General features: G+C 34.4%; 1 protein-coding gene and 1 long non-coding RNA gene across 3 annotated transcripts in view; one reads left to right on the plus strand and one right to left on the minus strand.

Annotated features, from left to right (window-relative positions):
* The window catches only part of LOC119067675 (irregular chiasm C-roughest protein-like), a 109590-nt gene that overhangs the window by 55324 nt on the left and 33422 nt on the right, over positions 1-20844 (plus strand). Inside the window, exon 2 of one of the 2 annotated variants that reach the window (XM_037170788.1) lies at positions 11253-11319. The gene's annotated coding sequence lies outside the window, so the exon portion shown is untranslated. Of the gene's footprint in view, positions 1-11252; positions 11320-16483; positions 16503-20844 lie in introns of those variants that run through there. The other variant, XM_037170789.1, reaches the window with a different exon arrangement.
* LOC119067704 lies at positions 637-19802 on the minus strand. Its single transcript, XR_005085993.1, has 3 exons — positions 19793-19802; positions 12588-12591; positions 637-702 (listed from the first exon to the last, which is right to left on the minus strand). It is a non-coding gene; the product is annotated as an uncharacterized LOC119067704 (long non-coding RNA).

The raw sequence follows: 20844 nt of genomic DNA on the forward strand, positions 1-20844 counted from the left end.
ATTCTTTAACCTATACAGTGGTGCTTTTTGATTTTTTGTGCCCAAAATGTGGACAAAGTGTTGCAATACCCACTAGTAAGTAGAACCTACAATTACTTTCAATACTGAATGCTCCACCCGTTCCCAATCCTAGAAATCACGGATTATGTTTACTTCCATCAAGTTTTTTTTGGTTTTCTGCTGGATTTGTGGCATTTTTGAGGTGAATAGAGGTAAGTTCCTATGATTCCATCATTCCTGGATGCTCCACCCCGTTCTCAATCCTAGAAATCACGGATTACGTTTACTTCCATCAAGTTTTTTTTTGGTTTTCTGCTGGATTTGTGGCATTTTTGAGGTGAATAGAGGTAAGTTTCTATTATTCCTGGATGCTCCACCCCGTTCTCAATCCTAGAAATCACGGATTATTTTTACTTCCATCAATGTTTTTTGGTTTTATGCTGGATTTGTGGCATTTTTGAGGTGAACAGAGGTAAGTTCCTATGATTTCATTATTCCTGGATGCTCCACTCATATCAATAAAATATGTTTCGATTTGGCCAGGGAAATTGAGGTCAAAGTTAGCGTTTTTTTTGGGTCACTTTTTTGGTATCCCCAAATAACTAGGACACTTTTCCCGTCCCAGCCCTCTATTCCATTGTCAAATTTTCGATAAGTTCCCCAGCGCGCGGATGGACATAAGAACCCAGACTAAAAGTTTCTCTAAGAGTGAAATTTCTTTCTGGTCGTAGTGCAAAAAAAAAGACGAAATCAAAAACTGTTAAAGAGCAATGTCTTCTCAAAAACTGTCAATGTTTAAAATTAGAGTACATGCTGTAACACGACACCAACTAAAGAAAAAAAAACTCTTTTTCTGAGACAAGACCGCAATAATCACCAAACTGTGCTAAGTAAATTCTTTCTGAATATAGTAAGCCCGAGTCTAGACTGACTTTTTTTGTGTAAAATTTCCTTTTTGTAAACGAAATAAATTCTAAAGACACAAAATCTAAAATAAGTGAACGAATTAACTGTGTTGAAATAGCTATTGCGAACACTGTTACAATTCTATGAGGTACTTTATCAACGCTATTATTAGTTCTTGCAAACGGAAAGAAAATTATAATTCCGAGAATTAATTTATCGTTTATCGGGGAAGACGAAATGTATTGCTCGACAATGCGGAGATTAAAAATAGATTTGCTAAAGTGTTTTAAATGGAATATGTAAAGTGGAAAATTACACTTCCATTTATGTCCAATGAAGAAAGAAAACAGCAAACCGAACGTACGAACGAAACGTATAATTCCAGATCAATTTCGAATAACCCTATACACACTCAACAATAACCTTATCAAAACATAAATTTCTACCTCAATTGCTCATTTTTCAAATCAACAAACATGTGAACAATCCAATTAATGTTCTTTTATAATCACCCATCCAACTGATGGCTGGTCTGCTGTAGGTCTAACCAATCAATATCATCAAAATCATAACAATTTATCATGAAATTAAGCGCCGATGAAACACTTTAAGTTCTCGTGCATCCGACAGAAACGAACCGGAGAGTATCTAGATTATAAGTGGTACACACACACACACATCATATTATATTCGATCCATCAAACCAACCTTAAAAATCGTTGAGAACAATTTAATTTTTATTCCCTTTTTTTTAATCAATAAATAATTAATTACACATTCGATTATTATATAAGTTTAAATTGATTTGATTCAGGTATAGAAATGATGATGTGCATACATCATAGAATATAATATCAAATTTTTTTTTGTAAACCTGTAATGCTTCGGCCATCATACATAATATAACATACTTAATACGGTAACCCAATCTAAATGAACGAACATTTATATTAATGAAAAAAGAAAAAAATTGTGGAAGAAAACATCCATCCTTCTGATTGATTATATTGAAACTAAAGCACATATCATATGCTTCAAATTAGTTAATGGACATTGGCCGCATGTAGTCATATTGTTAATATCTAATGTAACGTAACATGTGATGGGATGTGATGATTTTAATGATACGTAAATCGGTCTGACAATATTATGCACATATCACACCATGGATAGTCATGTATCTATATAGTTGACGACGTTAAAAGGAAACTGGTTTATAATGTCAACTTAGTACAACCGATCAATGGGGAGCAAAGGATGTTAAATCCCATTTCGCTATTGAATAGAAATCGGTTATTTTAGTTTATCAACAACTAATAACGGTTTCGGAGATTGCAATATTACGAAGTGCATCCGTAATTACATTTCTATTGTGTTCGCGATAATTGAAATTACGTTAATCATAATGTAATAGTGTTACCAACCACCACTGGAACCTAAACAACAACAACGAATGGATGAAATGATCATTCTGGGTTTAACAAAACTCGTCGTCAACCATTTTTAATATCCTTTTTCCAATGGGAATGGGAGAATATTGTTGTGTGGAATTAATTTTTTTTTTTGTTGTATTCTGAAAATAATTTATGACAAAATTGGGACTGCGACAAATAATAAATTAAAAAGAAAAATTCTTTAAAATTTATCACCGCTAACTAACCATAATTAATATAATTTTTAACTACGTCCATAAAGACCAATTCTAATTAAAAAATATGGTGAAAATTGCGTGCCTGATATTGCAGTCATATTGTTGTTTTTTTTTCTACACATATGAGTTTTCATGTATACTTACACCAATCGTGGATACAATGGAATACAGTAAGTTAATTTATTTCACTTAATTTGCTTTACATTGAAATTATAATATGCGAAGAATGGAAGAGGAACAGCACACAAAAAAATGTAGGTAGAAAAAGAAAACCACCGGTGTAGAGGGAGTTCTTTCAATTCGATTCACATGAATGAGGTGTGTGATTAATATATTTTTTTTGGGTTTTTATTATCGGTTTGTTTTTATTCGAAAATTTACATATTTCTTGAAAAAAAGAACCGAAAATTATTTCGATTTATTTCGAATGAATCAGTAATTTGGCTACACATAAATCTTATCTTCTCAAAATCCATTCCACATAATTCGATTGATCATACCCAAGCATTATTTAAAAAAATGTTCTCGCGATCGTAAATTTATCTAACAAAACTGTTGGTCACATATGAAAAGCTAAGTACGGAAACGGAACGTGACACATTAGTGAATCATAAGAAAAATCAAATCTAGTTCTTTTAGTTTTATGTCGGAGACAGACTAGAGAGCCGCCAAATTTCAGCCGCCGAGAAACAGCGGCTAGGCCTAAAACAACCCGCCGCCGCCGCCGAAGATTTTGGTCGGCTAATTGCAGCTAGCCGCCGTAAGCCGCCGCCAGAGGTCTAGGTCGGCTAACTCGGCGGCTGGTGTATATTTTATACATAAAAGACAAAAAGATGACACAAACCAACAAAATTAAATTCATTTTTTTGGGACAATACAGTCACTTGAGAATGTACCCGTACTTTTAATGTCCCTTGCGATGCCTATCTTTAAGATATTTTCTACTTTAATTTTCGTAAATTTGTTAATTTTTCTTCAAAACGACATTCAAAGAAAAATTGAGAAATTTAAGAAAATTTTCAAGAATATGTTGAAAATATTGTCGATGAACATGGTCTTTTGTTTGTGAAATCCCAAATTTTATGAAAATCGTGAAAATTCGTAAAAATTGCGAAAATTCGATTCGTAAAAGATGTGAAACTTCATGAAAAGCGCAAAAATTCGTTAAAATCACGAAAACTTGTGAACAGAGCGAAGATTCGTGAAAAGGGTGAAAATTCGTTTTAAAAAAAATTACAAAAATCGTGAAAACTACAAAAATTTGTCATCCAGCCGTCGCCAGCCGACCTTTTTGGTCGGCGGCTAGGCCCAGTCGCCGCTTGAACTTTTTTAACGGCTAAGCCGTGCGTAGCCGCCGCCGCCACCTCTTTTTTGGACGGCTGGACGCCGCCGGCGTTTATTTTTCGGCTCTCCACTCTGGTCGGAGAGGCTGACGAACGAAAAAAAAACATCGTCAGACTTTTCGAAATTTCATTTTTCTTATAATTCGCTAATGCAACCCATCCGATTTCTGCATAATGTCATGTCCCATGAACTTAGCTCATATAAATCTGTATATAAATGAAGTATTAGTCAACACTTATATAAGGCTTGATTTCCACTTAACAATATGTACTTCGTGTGAGAGACGAAATTGATTTTTTTCAATTTTTGCTTTTACTTGACATCAGTTCGCTTTCTCACTGAGTACTTTTTGTTGAGTGGAACCCATACTTAAAACCTGTAAAAGAGTAAAAAGCGACGCAAGTACTTCCAAAACAACAGATGTCGTTGTATGTGATGCATTCTGCGCTTGTCGCATGAAATGTAGCAACAAAAATTTGATACAAAAAATGCTCAAAAAAGTTTGTGTCACAAGTGGTACATGTTGAAGAGAGTACTGTTTACTGTAAAACTGTTTATGAAAGGCATTCAAAAAGAAGAGGTCTGAATAGAGTTGGCGTTACGCCCAACTTGCGGCATGATGATTTCACAGTTCGAAACTAGAACTTTACTTTTCTCTTTCGCCCTTCGCCCTTCGCAATCAGCCAAAGAAGTCTTCTTCCCTCTCCTGAATTCAATGTCAGTCCAGTCTCAATTAAGTCGTGTGCTTGCTCCGCATTTGTCACGGCTAGTTTTGCAACTGATCCTGCACTTGCACTGAATTTTCTGCGTCCTGCACAGTAATCTACTACTTTTAATAGCGCTACGAACGTCTCATAAAAGATTCTCGTTAAAAACTATGGTACAATATGTTTAAATCTATAGTAATGAGTTTGCACAGAGCTGAGACAAATTTTGCTTGTCTCATCTCTATTATTGCCCATAAAAGGTAGGTAGGTAACATGCAATATTATATAGAATATGGTGTGTATACCGTTGTTGGTATGGTGAGTGCTGGGTAATGCATAAAACAGTGAGAATTATTTTCAATAAAAGACATAATTTCATTTTATTAATTATATCAAGTAAGTTTTATATGCACAATTTCTGGTTTCATTATGAAAAATTTGCATATTTATTAACGATGCAGGCCAGCCAGTATGTTTGTGTGAATGTGAAATGGAAAATTGTACATCATATTCAATTTAATGTAAATGGATTTATTTTTGTTAAATTTGTCGTCGAGCTGACGTTAGTCGAGCTATCGTTTAAAGAGCGGAACTGTCTTTCTTTGCTTTTTTTTAAATTCGTCCGACTTAAATGTTTAGACCCGTATGAAGTACTTGGGTCTTATAGGTTTACGCATACGTTTGTAACACGTCGAATTGGACTCCCTGAGTAAGGGGAAACCTATTGTGGTTGTCTAGAGATGCCAAATCCGCGAAAAAAAAAATGTCCGTCTGTCTGTCCGTCTGTCCGTCTGTCTGTCTGCACGATAACTTGAGTAAAACGCATCCGATTTTGAAAATTCTTTTTTTTTTCCGTTTGGTAATGTCAAAAGACAGGCTAAGTTCGAAGATGAGTGATTTTGGATCGACCCCTCCCGAGCTGTGGCCCAATAAGTGCTTTACGGTTTTTCGAAGATATCTCCGGACAAAAAAAAAGTTTATGGAAATCGGATGACCGACTCGTGAGTTAGACCCCTTGGTGTGGAACAGGCACAGGGCGGCAAGCAGTTTTTGCTTGTAGGTCGGCCACATTTGAACATATTTCGTCTGTTTTAGCTTTATTAGATAGGTATTGACCGTACCAATCAGGGAATTTTTTTTTTATGAAATTATGTTCTCCGGAGCGTGAGCTAGGTCTCTTGGAGTGAGCTCTTATCTGGCTACTCGGAAGTACAGTGAACGTGGTGTATTTTGACAATATCTCGAGTAAATTTTGACCGAATTTCATGAATTTTTTTTGTTTGAAAGGTATTAACGAATGTAAAGCGTCGGTACTATTTCCGGTCTCCTAACAAAATGGCTGCCGGCGGCCATATTGGATTTTATAAAAAGTGATATAAAGTGGGAAAAATGATGCTTAGAGAGTTTCTGTTAACATGGAAATAATGTGTTAAGTGTGAGGGGTTTCAGGGATTCCATATATGGACATCTATATATACCTATATACAGCTATATTGAGCTATATACAGGCAGATAGAGTTACATAATAGCTGTTTAAATAGGAATTTATGAAATTTGACTTCGTACGGGGCTGTCTATATTGCCTCCGGCAATTTAATTGTATGTGATAACAAGGCAAAGAGTGGATAATGTAAGTGATTTAAAAGGAAGAATAGTTTTTCAGCAGAGAAGAAAATGAAGTAAGAGATATGAAGAGTTTCACATTAAAGGCTTTTGATACGAATAGGTGTTTCGTACGGGTCGGCGTTAGCTATGTTTTTTTTCGCGGTTTGTTGACCTACAGTGCAGAAAAAAATGTAAACTGCAAGGAACGTGACACAACTCGTCATTGATAAGCAGAATAGTCGACTAAACTCTGTGCAAAACGAGAAAATGAAGAAGTAACATTTTCGACACTATTAATTGAACTGGTTCCTCATGCGATATCCACGTTATTATTTATGCACATACAATGTCATGGATAGGTATAGCAATGTGGATGTCTGATGTAGAATTTGGCCTGGAACGGTCCATTCTTTTAATTCTCACTCGGTATACAAGAAAAGAAAAATAATTTCTAAAAATCTACGATGTTTATGTAATAACTCCATGTGTTCCCATTGTACCAAACGCTTAACCTACAATTTATGTCTCTTTGTTTTCAAGGACAGACACTCTATAGCACACAATATGGGCTCTAAAAACCTTTCGACTAGACAGATTTCAGTACCACGGCTATTTTTGTCGATCTACTTTAATGTCATTCAACGTTTGTCGCTCGGATGGTAAAACCAAAAAAAAAAATGTTTCATTCATTTGCATTTCCCAAAATCGAATACTGAATGAATATATTCTTAGCGAACATCACATGGATCGCGTAACTCATTAAATTCAATACGAACTCCTAAAAATAGCTAGACGTTTAACAATTTACTTTGGGGACATTGACGGCGCGGCGTTTAAAAATAGCTGTGTCTGCGAGACCGAAAATTTATTTTTCCTCCATAAAGAAAATTGACAAAACGAGAAATAATAATAAAAAAAAAATTTGTTTCGTTATTTGACTGGCTGCCAGCAAATGAGGATGGAAAAAGATTTTTTTTAAATGAAAATGTTTGATAAAACAGTGGGTTTTATCTTGACGGCAACATCGTTGTTCACTTTTCTTTATTGCAAGCTTATTTAATTATTTGCAAAACTGCAGATTCTCTTTTTTTTTCGCTTAATTTCTTTTTTGGAATGTCATATTTCTACTTCCATTAAAACGTTTTCGGTTTTTCCTTTTTATACTTTGCTGATTTTTTTTTCTAATTGTTTTCAGTTTTATGATGAAACATATACCGGTTTAATGCGAAGTGTTTCATTATAAATAGCATTCTTAATGGTTATCACCATTAAACTATGGGCTGGCCAAGGTTTTTAAGTCCATTGAGGACAAATTGCATTGACTTTGATGTCTAGATACTGGAGAACAGTTTTTTATTGAAAGAATGGAAAATTCAACTTTCTTATCTCGAAACCATGTCGTAAGATTTTATTTTCTATAAAAGTGAGAATTAAGTGACACTTATATCTAAATGGTTTACCCCTTGTTCTTCGTACACAAAATGTAATGAGTATTATGTAGTGATGGAAGTTGTATCAAGTGCTCTTCACTGACGGTGCTTTGGTAGTCTAAAAAGTTTTCACCTCAAAACAAGGGCGTCTCATGGATAAATCGACAAAAATAATTGCCTTCATGTCTAGCCTCAATAATTTAATTTGGTAGGTCGAAGCTGATTTTGGAATTTTAGGAGAAATATGAGTCTTTACTGCTTTAGTCCGTACGGGAGGCGTGATTCAGGATCGGTGATCCAGATGATCCACCAGGGTCTGTTTTAAGGGAATTAACATCGAAGCTGCAGAGAAGGCGGACTCTCCGAACATTCACTACATTCTTAGTCATAACACTCGTGGATCTACTCGCATCAAGCGGTGCGTATACTCTACCTGTAGGTCTTTCCAAGGCCGACATTCGTACAACATTACAACAATTTAAAATAATTTTTTCTTGAGTTATTGTCGAAAAACTGTTTTCAGTACCCTCTGACACGTCTTCACTTTTGAACGCTTTTCACAGAAAACAATTTTTTTTAAAGAAAAAGTGAAAGATACGCGTTTCTTAGAATTGAAAGACGAATGCAACGAGCTATCACTCATTAAAATCGGAGACCGCCTGTTCCCCAATCACCTGAAGATTTGGCGATATCACTCTTAAACTGGTGGCATCATTACTTTCTCGTTTCTTTTGAGTATTCCACGTGCATTTTCAAATCTGTTTTTTATATGGAAACTTTAGTCATGCATGGGATGGGATACTCAAAAGTGGGTGGAAACGAAAAAGTAGTGATGCCACAACAGGGCCTATTATTTGGGAATTAATTCCCAAAATTCCCAAAATTCCCAAAATTCCCAAATATTCCCAAATATTCCCAAATATTCACAAATATTCCCAAATATTCACAAATATTCCCAAATATTCCCAAATATTCACAAATATTCCTAAATATTCACAAAAATTTAAGACCAGGTAGACGTAGACTTAAATAAAATTTGAACGATTCAGTGGATATCATGCTTATAAAATTTGTGATACATAATAAAGTGTTTTAAGCCAGCGGCGTTGGAGGTACCCCAAAAAATGTATGTGTTACGGCACAGCCCTGCTACTAGCATGAACACTGAATTGACAAGTGTCAAATTTGGAGGCTTTAGTGATACGAGCTACCGCTTAGGATTATGTTTTAACTCATACAACAAAAACAAGTCATCTAACTGTATAACAGAAACGCAGTGCCTACTGTGATTTCATCAGCCTCATCGTTTGGGAATCAATATTGTTAATATTTGTGAATATTTGGGGATATTTGTGAATTTTGGGAATATTTAGGAATATTTGGGAATATTTGGGAATTTTGGGAATATTTGGGAATATTTGGGAATATTTGTGAATTTTGGGAATATTTGTGAATATTTGGGAATATTTGGGAATATTTGGGAATATTTGTGAATTTTGGGAATATTTGGGAATATTTGTGAATTTTGGGAATATTTGGGAATATTTGGGAATATTTGGGAATATTTGGGAATATTTGTAAATTTTGGGAATATTTGGGGATATTTGTGAATTTTGGGAATATTTGGGAATATTTGGGAATATTGGTGAATTTTGGGAATATTTGGGAATATTTGTGAATTTTGGGAATATTTGGGAATATTTGTGAATATTTGGGAATATTTGGGAATATTTGGGAATATTTGGGAATATTTGTGAATTTTGGGAATATTTGGGAATATTTGTGAATTTTGGGAATATTTGGGAATATTTGGGAATATTGGTGAATATTTGGGAATATTTGGGAATATTTGGGAATATTTGGGAATATTTGGGAATATTTGTGAATTTTGGGAATATTTGGGAAGTAGACGAGGTGTAAAAGTTTTAACGATAGAAAATACCTGCTGTAATGCCACTGGTTTATTTCTAAGTCATTTGTGAACATCGAAAATAAACTTCTGATGGATGAGATTAAATGTCAATGGTATTTAAACACGATTTATAAAGCTTTATTCAAAAGGAGTAATTATTTGGGAATTAATCCCCAAATATTCACAAAAATTCTCAAATATTCCCAAAATTCCCGAATATTCACAAATATTCCCAAATATTCCCAAAATTCCCAAATATTCCCAAATATTCCCAAATATTCCCAAATATTCCCAAAATTCACAAATATTCCCAAATATTCCCAAATATTCCCAAATATTCCCAAAATCGATTCCCAAATAATAGGCCCTGTGCCACAAGTTTAGTTTCTTCCAACACAAGCCACTGGATGTGGTTGTTAAAGTTGGTAAAATCGGCCCATCCTAGCAGACACACTAGAGAATCCTCTGGTAACCTTTTTTGGTTATTTTTTTTTTATTTTTTTCCTTCGAAAATTTATTAAAACTAGAAAATTCTTTCATCAGAAAATCCTCAAAATCGAAAGAAAATCCTGTAAAAGTCCTCAGAAATCAAAGAAAATCTTCAAAACCAAAAAGGAAATCCTGAAAGTCCAGCAAAAACGATAAAGAACTTTAAAAACATAGAAAATCATTGAAAATCCTCAGAGGATTTCTTCCTTTTTTTCAATAGTGAGTAATTATGGTTAACCCCAAAAACAATTTATAGCAGCTGTTATGCGTGCAACATTGATACCTTCGGGAAACAATTAAAATTTTCTGCGTTTCTTTTTTTCTTTCTTTTAAATAAATAAAATCTTACCATTTTCTCGGCGGTAAACTTCCAATCAAATTATGTGGCACGTTCATTTCTTATCTAAAAAAAAAAACTTTATGACTTGTAATTTCTTCGTATTAATTTATTTAATCATTTGCATTCACATGACATATAAATGAAGATTCAGAAAAGTAACCACTTCGATCTAGTTAACTTAATTTAATTATATATCGTTTAATATATGGACATCACAGTTATACAGTAAATAAATACATTTAATGCAGCGGTGTGTACAGTGAACAGCATTAATTAGTTTTATACTCTAATATTTATCATGTCTTCGCTTTAATTACAGATTCAACGCTCAATTGACAGGAAAACGTTTATTATATTTCCCGTTTCAAATTTAATATATTTAGAATTAACATTTTACTTTTGTAAATAAATTAAAAAAATAAAAAAACGATTCCAAAATGCAATAACTTCAACCAGTCCTACACATTTTTTTATCACGTTTTTTTCCTCCAACATTGCATGAATTTGCATGATTGATTTTTTTCGTCGAAATTAAATTTTGTGTTGAGAGTTAAATATTTAAAATGGAATAGTGTTAGGTTTGGCACAATTTAAAGGTTAAATTTCAATTATTTATGAATACAAAAACGCGGTAGGATATGTTGTTGCAGAAATTCTTCACTGATTGAACTTTTAACACCACGTTAAACAGCTTTCGAAATTATGATTTGTGTTTATGGTTTAAGTGTAACAAATTTTTGAATTAAGAAAACAATTCTTTAAACCGAAATATGCAAATCTAAGCCGGAAACATAAGATTTGAATTATTTTCCGATAAACTTTATTCGAATGTTATTCTGACCAATTTTTTTTTATTTATTTTCCACAGACAACATGACATTGAATTGACCGCATATCATCAAGAAGTGGCTTGGAGTCTTCTTGTAAATTTTCAGGTAAGTTTGAAATGCTAACAAATACGTTTCTCGGAAAAAAAAAATCACACACCCAACAGTCCTTAAATTTAGAATTAAATTAAACTATAACGAAAAGTATTCGCACTGGCAAAATAGTTCTAAAAAATTCTACCTATGACAGGTAACTTTGTTTCCAGGTAATCTACAATCCCGGCAAAAACTCTTTAAAGTGACAAGTGATATCGCTAGAGGTGACGCTGGCGCTGTCAGCGTCGTTACGCAAAATTGAATTTCACAGCCAATTAATTGAAATTAGCTGGCCTAGTTTTCCAAACCATTCGACAATCAATTTTTGCAGAAAAAATTTGAACCAACAGAATTTTGACTGAAAAATTTTCAACAAAAAATGTACCAAAAAATTCTGCTTTGCATGTGGCAGATTAAAGTTCTCGTAGGTTTGTCCGTGAGCATCTGCCACTTTGCGACGCAGAATTTTTTTGGTAAATTTTTTGTTGACAATTTTTCAGTCAAAATTCTGTTCGTTCAAATTTTTTCTGCAAAAATTGATTGTCGAATGGTTCGGAAAACTAGGCCAGCTAATTTCAATTAATTGGCTGTGAAATTCAATTTTGCGTAACGACGCTGACAGAGTCACCTCTAGCGATATCACTTGTTTTAGAAGTTATCACACATATAGACTGTAGACTGCGTCCAACTTTGCTCTGAAAGAGTTTTTGCCGGAATATCAGTCGTTTTAGAAGCTAAGTCTGAAAGTGGTTTTTGACCCTGCTTGCGGTCCAAAAAGATTTTGGTTAAAAAAATTGTTGATGAAAAAATTGTCACGAAAAAAAATTGTCCAAATAGATACATACTGACTATATATAGGTCCATATAGCTATTAACTAACCATATACTAACAATATATAGAACCGTATAGCTATATACTAACTATATATAGGTCCATATAGCTATATACTAACTAAATATAGCTATATCACACATATATATACGTCAATTGAAGAAATTGGATTTGAATTGTAAAAATCGATATTAAAAAATTGTCCATATAGATACATACTGACTATATTCCATATAGCTATTAACTGACCATAAAGCTATATACGAACTATATATAGGTCCATATAGCTAACCAATTTCAAAACCATGTGTCTCCGGTAATTTTAAACCTACATAGTCGAGTGATAGCTCGTTTTGATCGTATTTAAAGCGAGAATATTATAAAATATGTTTTGTGATGATATAGACTAAAGGGTAGAAACAGAAATGTTCGGCTATACATAGTTGACGCGTCTCAAAAAATTTTTCTTCGTTCTTTTTTGGGAGTTAGACTGCGTCAAGGCCTCCGCTATCGCACCGGACATGATATCAGTAGTACGCCGTTTGAAAAGTTCAGTTGAAGCAGGTAATACAGATTGACTGGAAACAAAGTTAACTGCCGCAAGTAAATTGTTCCGATCTTTTTTCTTTCAGTGTAGGTCTTACCATAATCTTTCCAGTAAATGAAAATCTTCATAAATTTCAACTAAATTGAGAAGATTTTATAAAAATCATTTTACAAGTGCTCTGAATAATGCAATAATGCAGTTAATAAACTGGTGACTGTCTGTAAGGCATTTCGGAGAAACAAAATGGAGCGAATTCCTGGAAAGTTCAACAATTTCCGAGAAAAAAGAAATTTTCCGAATTAAATTATTTACCTTCAAAGCAAATCCAGTTGGCTCATGGTGATCCTTAGCCAAGGGCGAACAGAAATGTTGATAGGAAAACATTGTTACAAAGTGATAATAACAGGGAAAGAGACGAGAAATTGTGAAAGAACGAAAGACTTGTGGACGGTTCCCTTAGCCTTAATTTCACGTAATATCTCGCACGTCTTTCACAACTTCTTTCAGTTCTACGCACATACTTTGTGTTTACCCTTATTATGACCTGTTGACGAACCAGTTTTGTTGGACTGTACCTTTAGCATAATGTCATCAAATATTCACGTCAAGTCTCATTTCGAGCTTCTTCCTTAAACGGTTTTACTTTCAGTAATGGATTCAGTTGTATTGTTTGTCATTTCGCCCTGTTTGTTTGTTGTTGTTTTTTTTATATTTTTGTCGTGTCCCAGTTTTCCTCATTTGTCAATAAGAGCAACAAAGTTTTCGGATGTAAATTGAAACAATACATTTTGTTCAGATTAATGTTTTGATGAATTAAATCAACTCCTTTGCTCGTCCCCTTTATTCGATCACGGAAGTTGTATATATAGATTGAAAGCATTTAACGTTATAATGGGTTGATTGTACGCTTTTAGCATAGAATTTTTCGTCGCCGAAAGTTTTTCTCGTGCAGTAAAACGTTTTCTTGTTTTGGAAAAATTGTACGTTTGTTTCACGAAACGTTTTACGTCAAAACGGCCATATCCACTTAATGAATGAGTTCTTATGGTACATGAATTCTATTATTTCAGTCGAAGACATTTTACCGGAGTATACTGCCCAAATAACTTGCCGCAAGCAGTACAAAGCGAACGGCTACTGAATTATTATTATTTTCTTTTTTGTTTCATTAATTTCATTCCGACACATCAAATCACATTAATATTTTTCTAAAATGTCTGGTCACAAATAACAAAAAAGGGTTCAACAAATTATCTCCACTTTTTATTTAATATTTCCTCGATGTAACAAACCATTATCATTATCGTTAGAACAACAACAACGTCGAGAAAAAAAATGTCTACATTTAACCGAGAATTATAATGCCTCACGCATGCATTATTAGTTGGCTTGTCCTACATAACATAACATTCATCCAATTTCAATAAAAAAACTTCTCATTCTGCATTATTACGTTATAACGTTACAACAGAAATCTTTTAAACCATTTGGTATTGTGAGAAATTTAAACAGGTGTTTATATGTGCCCTTTTTCCTAGTGCATACACACACTCACATTTTTATACGCTATATACGCTACATTGTGATGTGTTGTATTTTTCATCAAACTGATGATTACTTTTTGTCGGCACTGATTCCATAAATTTATATTTCGTTTTTTTTGTTTACTTTAAATCAGTTGTTATATTCGTTGATTCTGATTATACACAGGATGATTTTGATGCCGTCGTCATAGTGGATGATGAAGATAAATAAAAGGAACAGATAAATACAACACAAAAAAGATAATTAAATGTAAAACGTGCATTACGATGGACATTATGTTTTTTTTTTGTTTCTTTTGTTCGATTTTAGAGGATACTGAAATTGAAATTAAATCGCAATCCGTGATGTAGTCATTACAGCGGACGCCACCTACCAAGGCCATTTTTTTTGCAAATTATTTTCCTAAGTTTACTGAAATTTGTCAAAATTGGTTAAGAATTACTCGAGAGCAGGCATGAGCGCCGCCGAAAATAAGCCGCCGATGAAGCCGCCGCCGGCCATTTTTGAGCAAGCCGCGCCGCAGCCGAGTCGGTGCCAAAAACACGGCTCAAGCCGGCTTGAAACGGCTGGAAAATGAAATAAAGATTTCGAAAGGTGAATGGGTGAAATAATTTTGAAAACCGAGATTCCTGTTGATCCTAAGCAGCTCAAGTACTTTTTGAATTTTTTTTACAAAATTAAGAAAATTTTGAAAATTTTCTTGAATTTTCATGAATTTTCCAGAATGGTATATTACGTCCTCGCTTCTAAGTTTGTTGTTTTGGCAAGTATGACCTTTGCGGAACGAGCCGAAGGCGCACAATCAGTTAATTCACAAATTTGAGAAAACTTTATCGATCTTTGCGAATTTTCTCGATTTTTTTTTCTTTTCAATTTTTACTTGATTTTCGTGAGCTTTCGATTTCTTCTCGAAAACCATTTTCTTAATGAGTTGAATGAGTGTACCGGAGCATGATTTTCCATTTAGTTCAAGTTTTGAGGCAATAAAACTTGACGTGTTAGTGAACCTTAGACTTAGAGACTTGCTTGTAACAAGACCAGTTCCACTTGCACTTTGAACAACCTAATCTACCTACATTTTCGCTTTCCGTACAATTTCACTTTCATGCTTACTAGTTCATTTTCCATGAATTTATCTAAACGTTTTTATTTTGAAAAAAAAGTTAAAAGGAACCTCCAGCCGAGCCGTTTTAAGCCGGCTCAAGCCGATTTTTTCGCCACCGCCGAGAAATTTTTTTCGGCTACCCGCCGCCGAGGTTTTTCCGTCGGCGCTCATGCCTGCTCGAGAGGCAAATATTCATAGAAATAGATTGTTTAAAAAATCCTTGAAAATTGAAAACAATCCTTTGAAAATCCATCCAGAATCAGTAAAAAATCCTTGGAAAACCATCGGAAAATCCTTTGCATGCCTTTCGCTGCGGTCAACTTTGCATTCAATTTGCACTACCTATGTACATCTTAAGAGTGATATCGCCAAATCTTCAGGTGATTGGGAAACAAGCCCATACTCAGTTCCGCGGAAAAACGAAGCTGCAGGGAAGGCGGACTCTCCGAATATTCACTATATTTTTAGTCGTAACTCTCGTGGATCTGCTAGCACCAGCCAGTGCGTATACTCTACCTGTGGGTCTTTCCAAGGCCGACATTCGTACAATATTACAACAATTTGAAATCATTTTTTCTTGAGTTATTGTCGAAAAACTGTTTTCGGTAACCTCTGACATGTCTTCACTTTTGAACGCTTTTCACAGAAAACCATTTTTTTTTTTAGAAAAAGTGAAAGATACGTGCTTCCTTGAATTGAAAGGCGAATCCAACGAGCTATCACTCATTAAAATCGGAGACCGCTTGTTCCCCAATCACCTGAAGGTTTGGCGATATCACTCTTAACATGCAAAATCGAAATGAGAGACATCGGAACATAACAGTAAGACATGCAAGATATGTCACTACTATATTTAGTAGACACTACGGGTTCAAAACAGTAGCAAACTTTGGAAAGTTCTCGTAAAATTTAGCAAATAGGCCCAACCACGTACATCATTTGATTCACTCATTTGGTTTTCCGTTTCCGGATTATAGCATCAAATTCCAGAAAGCTTAACGAGACTGCAAAACATTCCTAATCCAAACTCACTGTCTTCTTGATTTTAATTAAAAACATAATTTTGCACGGGCAGGCGGATCTTAAAGAGCACTCAACCGTTGCACGTCTACACTCCATAGGACTGAGAAAATGGTGGAGCTATGGCGTTCGGTATTATATTAAATGTTAAGTATCCAAATCACATTTTGATGACCGAAATTTTGTTTTAATTTTAATGAATGTGATGTCGTATCCGTGTACAACGAGTACATTATAATACCAACACAATGTGCACACTGTTACCATGTCTCCTAACCCACCACCGATATAGTCATGTCAGGAGTAGAATTGTACCGTTTCATGTAATTAGAATGGGAATTCTGATGTTTTCATTATTTATTTCTGACTTTAATAGAAGCGGATTTAATTTATTCAACATTGTAATTTACTTACATTTTCCCCCCCGCATACATATATGTATATGAAAACTGGACACGTTTATAATTTCCCTGCCGTTAAATACCGTAAAAACAACGTTTAAAAATCAATAGAATCACCATGTTCCTATCTGATCCTCACTGCCATTGTAATCATCGTTCTACATAGAATTTACTTTGGCATACATCCCGGTCTTACATCGAAAAGCTGTTTGCTCTTATGTCGTAATTTCGAATTGATAAATATGCAATATATCGCATAGGAAAGTGGAAAATTGTGTACGGATTCTGTGTGTGTGTGTGTGTGTTTTACTGTGTTACGGGTCTCTTTAAGTATATTACTCTCATACCTACGTAGCAACTATTAAATTTTGTATTTTATGTTATAGTATCAAATTAATTGGCAGTCGCACATAGAAATGATTTGTTCATTTCAATTTTCCATTTCCAAACGAAAACAACAAACACATCATTTCCCTCTCAAATCACCAAAATTTAATTATTCAACAGGGTATAATTTATTATTAATAACCTTTGAATACCCAAAAGTCCTTCAAATAAGCGTTTCCATTCAAAGCACGTCTTGCCAACTCAAACCCTTTTTGGACGGGCAAAATATTCCCGCACACACAGGAATAATAGTTGAAAATAAATCCCCAAAACTTAACCGAATCACAAGCTCACACTTTTCCCTGAAACATAATCACCAACCAACCAACAAAATATGTATTATCAAACCATAAATATACATACATTCAATTCGACATAACGTTATATAGCAGCACGACTGAGCACCCCTAAAATCCTTATAGCTTTTGTTGAAACTTTATCCCTCATTTACACTTCCATTGAGAATTATATTTAAACAATCGAAATGTAAATGCCGCCGCATATCGAATCGGTTTGGGGCAGCATAAGTAATAATAAATAATTTAAACCGAAATGACAAAATCACATGAAAATGTCCATTATTTCGATATTAATTGTTGTTTTACATCATCGTCTCATGCATATATATATACATGGACATTGTATTAGTAATTTATGCAACTAGTTGCGAAAAGTGGTAGTTTTGATAACCACATCGTATGACAAAAACTACCACTTTTCGCAACATGTTGCATATACAACGTTTTCTGCAACAAGCTGCGAAAAATTCGCTTTTGAAATGCAAAACATAACTCTACCTTTAACATACATTCTACTGTATCAACGAAATATTTTATGAACGATCAAGTAGACTGCAATTGCAATTGACATCTTAGACAGGTTCCTATCGGCAACAGGAAGGCTGCCATGATTTACATGATAACCGGGAATGGAAACAAAGGATCAACAGATCTGTGTTTCGAGATCTTAACTGATAGTCCCAAGCTGATAAATCTAAGAAAAGTAGACTGCATTTATGTACGGTTCAAAAATTGGTTCAGTGCGATTATATATCTCAATTAACCGAATGGTTAGAGGTGTTGCTCGATAAGCATTGGGTTTTGGTGTCGATGGTTCGAAATTTGGTCAGGGCAGAATTTTTATTTACGGTTAATGGTTCAGATGTTCAGAAGGAGTGGTGAAAAGTAAATCCATTTCACCACTGGTGACGAAAAGCATATATGAAAATCCATTTCGCAACTAGCGATGAAAAGTGAAACATAGAAAACCAGAGAAAAAACGACCCTTCGATCGCCATCCAAATCACGCATGAAAAAGTTCAGTTTTCGCAGCGCAGTTGCCGATATATATACATATATTGAGAGAGAGAAAATGATCAACAAAAGGCTTGTCGACACACAATTTTTTGGCATATTGTTACCGCCAGTTCACAATATGCATGGAACATGCATATTATACGTTTGACATACTTACTTAACTTCGATAAAATTGTTGGTTAGGTATAATGTTTAAGTCGAGACTTTGTATTATGAATCAATTTTGGACGTCGTATAATATAACAATTGGTTTGGTTGTAATTAAACTGTGTGTATGGTGTGTCTTACACTTAGTTTGAAATTAATATTCTATCCGATAATGATAAAGTTGGACATAATGAAAATCAAAAATTATATTCGACACATGTACCGTACATTGTACAGGCAAGGTATATTTTATATAGTTGATCGAAATATGGAACTGCAAAAGGAATGTTCAGATGGTTGTATTGCAGAATGACCATACGTTTTGTAAGTTAAAATCATGTCGTTAATATTCCAATCCATGGAATGTTTAAATTACTCCAGTGAGTGGCTAAACTATTATGGCTCCATTACTTATCAGTTTTTAGGGGGTTAAAGTGATTTTTCGCACACGCAGATAAAATATAGTACCTAACAGCTTCCAAATTGTTGTTTTGGCACGTGAGTATTATATCCCGTTGCCTTCGGCTCAGGCCAAAATACAATTTGTAAGCAGGTAGGTAATGTACTTTCCTCAACCGTCCTAAAACTTTACTTATACATAAAGTCACCTGTTATCGACAGCGACACCAGAAATGAGGCCGGACTGTTGTGCTCTGATATAGTAAAATTTTTGTTGAAAGTAATGAAGTACAAGATTTTCTTTGATTTTCTTGCAAATACTTAGATCAAAAGATGTATTACCTTTAGTGAAGAGTCTAGCAGTCCAAAATTATCGGTTACCGTTTCTTTTAAAATTTCAGCTCTGGTAAAATTCAGTATTCGTTTTTTGACAAGTCGAACCAGCTGAATTTGATGAAGTTTTTTTTTTTGGTCATGACGTAGCTTAGGTTTACAAAACGAGAAGCTTTACACTGAGAAGTCAAGGGACGCAAGGCCTATTTTTAGAAAGTTTTGACAGATCTTACAGTTAGAGGCTGTGAAATTTCAGCATGAATTTGCTTCAGCTGATCCACACAAACAATTTTTGTTGTATAAGTGGATCAGCTGAAAAACAGCTTAAGCAAATTCATGCTGAAAATTCAACTGACTGAAATATTACCATTTTTTAGCAGATTTAGCAAATCAATTTTTCAAAAATTGGCCCTACTATCCAGTCGGTAATTTTTCGATGTGGGAAAAGGATACGATTTTCAATCACAGGAAATCAAAAAGATTCATTCCGAACGTTTGTTGTTCATTCACGGTTGGTTTGAAACGAGATTAAATAGGGACCGCCGACCACCAATATTTTTTTTTTCATATTTATAATGAGTGATGGACAAGAACATCACACAGGAAAAAATTAGCCCGAACCCCTGAGCCGTTTCTGAGAACCAGTGGATGCGCTACCACGAGCAGTCAGACACAGCCTGATCACAAATTTTAATGGGGATCGGTAGAGGGAAAAATTCTAAGATATACTGTGTAAAAATTATTGCTTTCGGTCATTTGCTCTCGGAGCAATAACTGTTGAAAGTCAAAATTTCACCATTTTCGAAGAGTAATATATCCCTGACAAAGTGACCGACCCAGCCAGTTAAGATTGATTCTAGACGCGGTTAGTAAGCTCTTTCGAATGACGAAAAAAAAAATTGAAAATATTCTTCTATGTTACATTTTCAGAGAAGTTACTTTTTCCGCTACCTTCGGTGAAATTCGGTCACTTCTGTACCCTTCTGGTAGCTTTATTTCAAACTTTCGCTGATATTGTAGCCTGAGGAATAAGCTTTTCAACGATACCAAACATGCCATACTTGATCCCCAACAAGTACTGTTGATGATTCAGTTTTTCAATCGAAGTCACTCTACTCGCAAATCTGCAGCCCTCGAAAACGAAATTATTAAATTTCAAGATAATATTACAATTGAATGTCTTTTACTCAATTATATGTATGGTACCGACTCAGAGAGTCATTAAAGTCCAATTCTTTTCAAAAAAAATTGTAAATTTAATAATTTCGTTTTCGAGGGCTCCAGATTTGCGAGTAGAGTGACTTCGATTGAAAACTGAATCATCAACAGTACCTGTTGTGGATCAAGTATGGCATGTTTGGTATCGTTGAAAAGCTTATTCCTCAGGCTATAATATTAGGGGCAAATAAGTTTGAAATAAGGCTACCAGAAAGGTACAGAAGTGGCCAAATTTCACCGAGGGTAGCGGAAAAAGTAACTTCTCTAAAAATGTACCATAAAAGAAC

Source organism: Bradysia coprophila (genome assembly GCF_014529535.1).
Source record: "Bradysia coprophila strain Holo2 chromosome X unlocalized genomic scaffold, BU_Bcop_v1 contig_128, whole genome shotgun sequence".
NCBI classification, from domain to species: Eukaryota; Metazoa; Arthropoda; class Insecta; order Diptera; family Sciaridae; genus Bradysia; species Bradysia coprophila.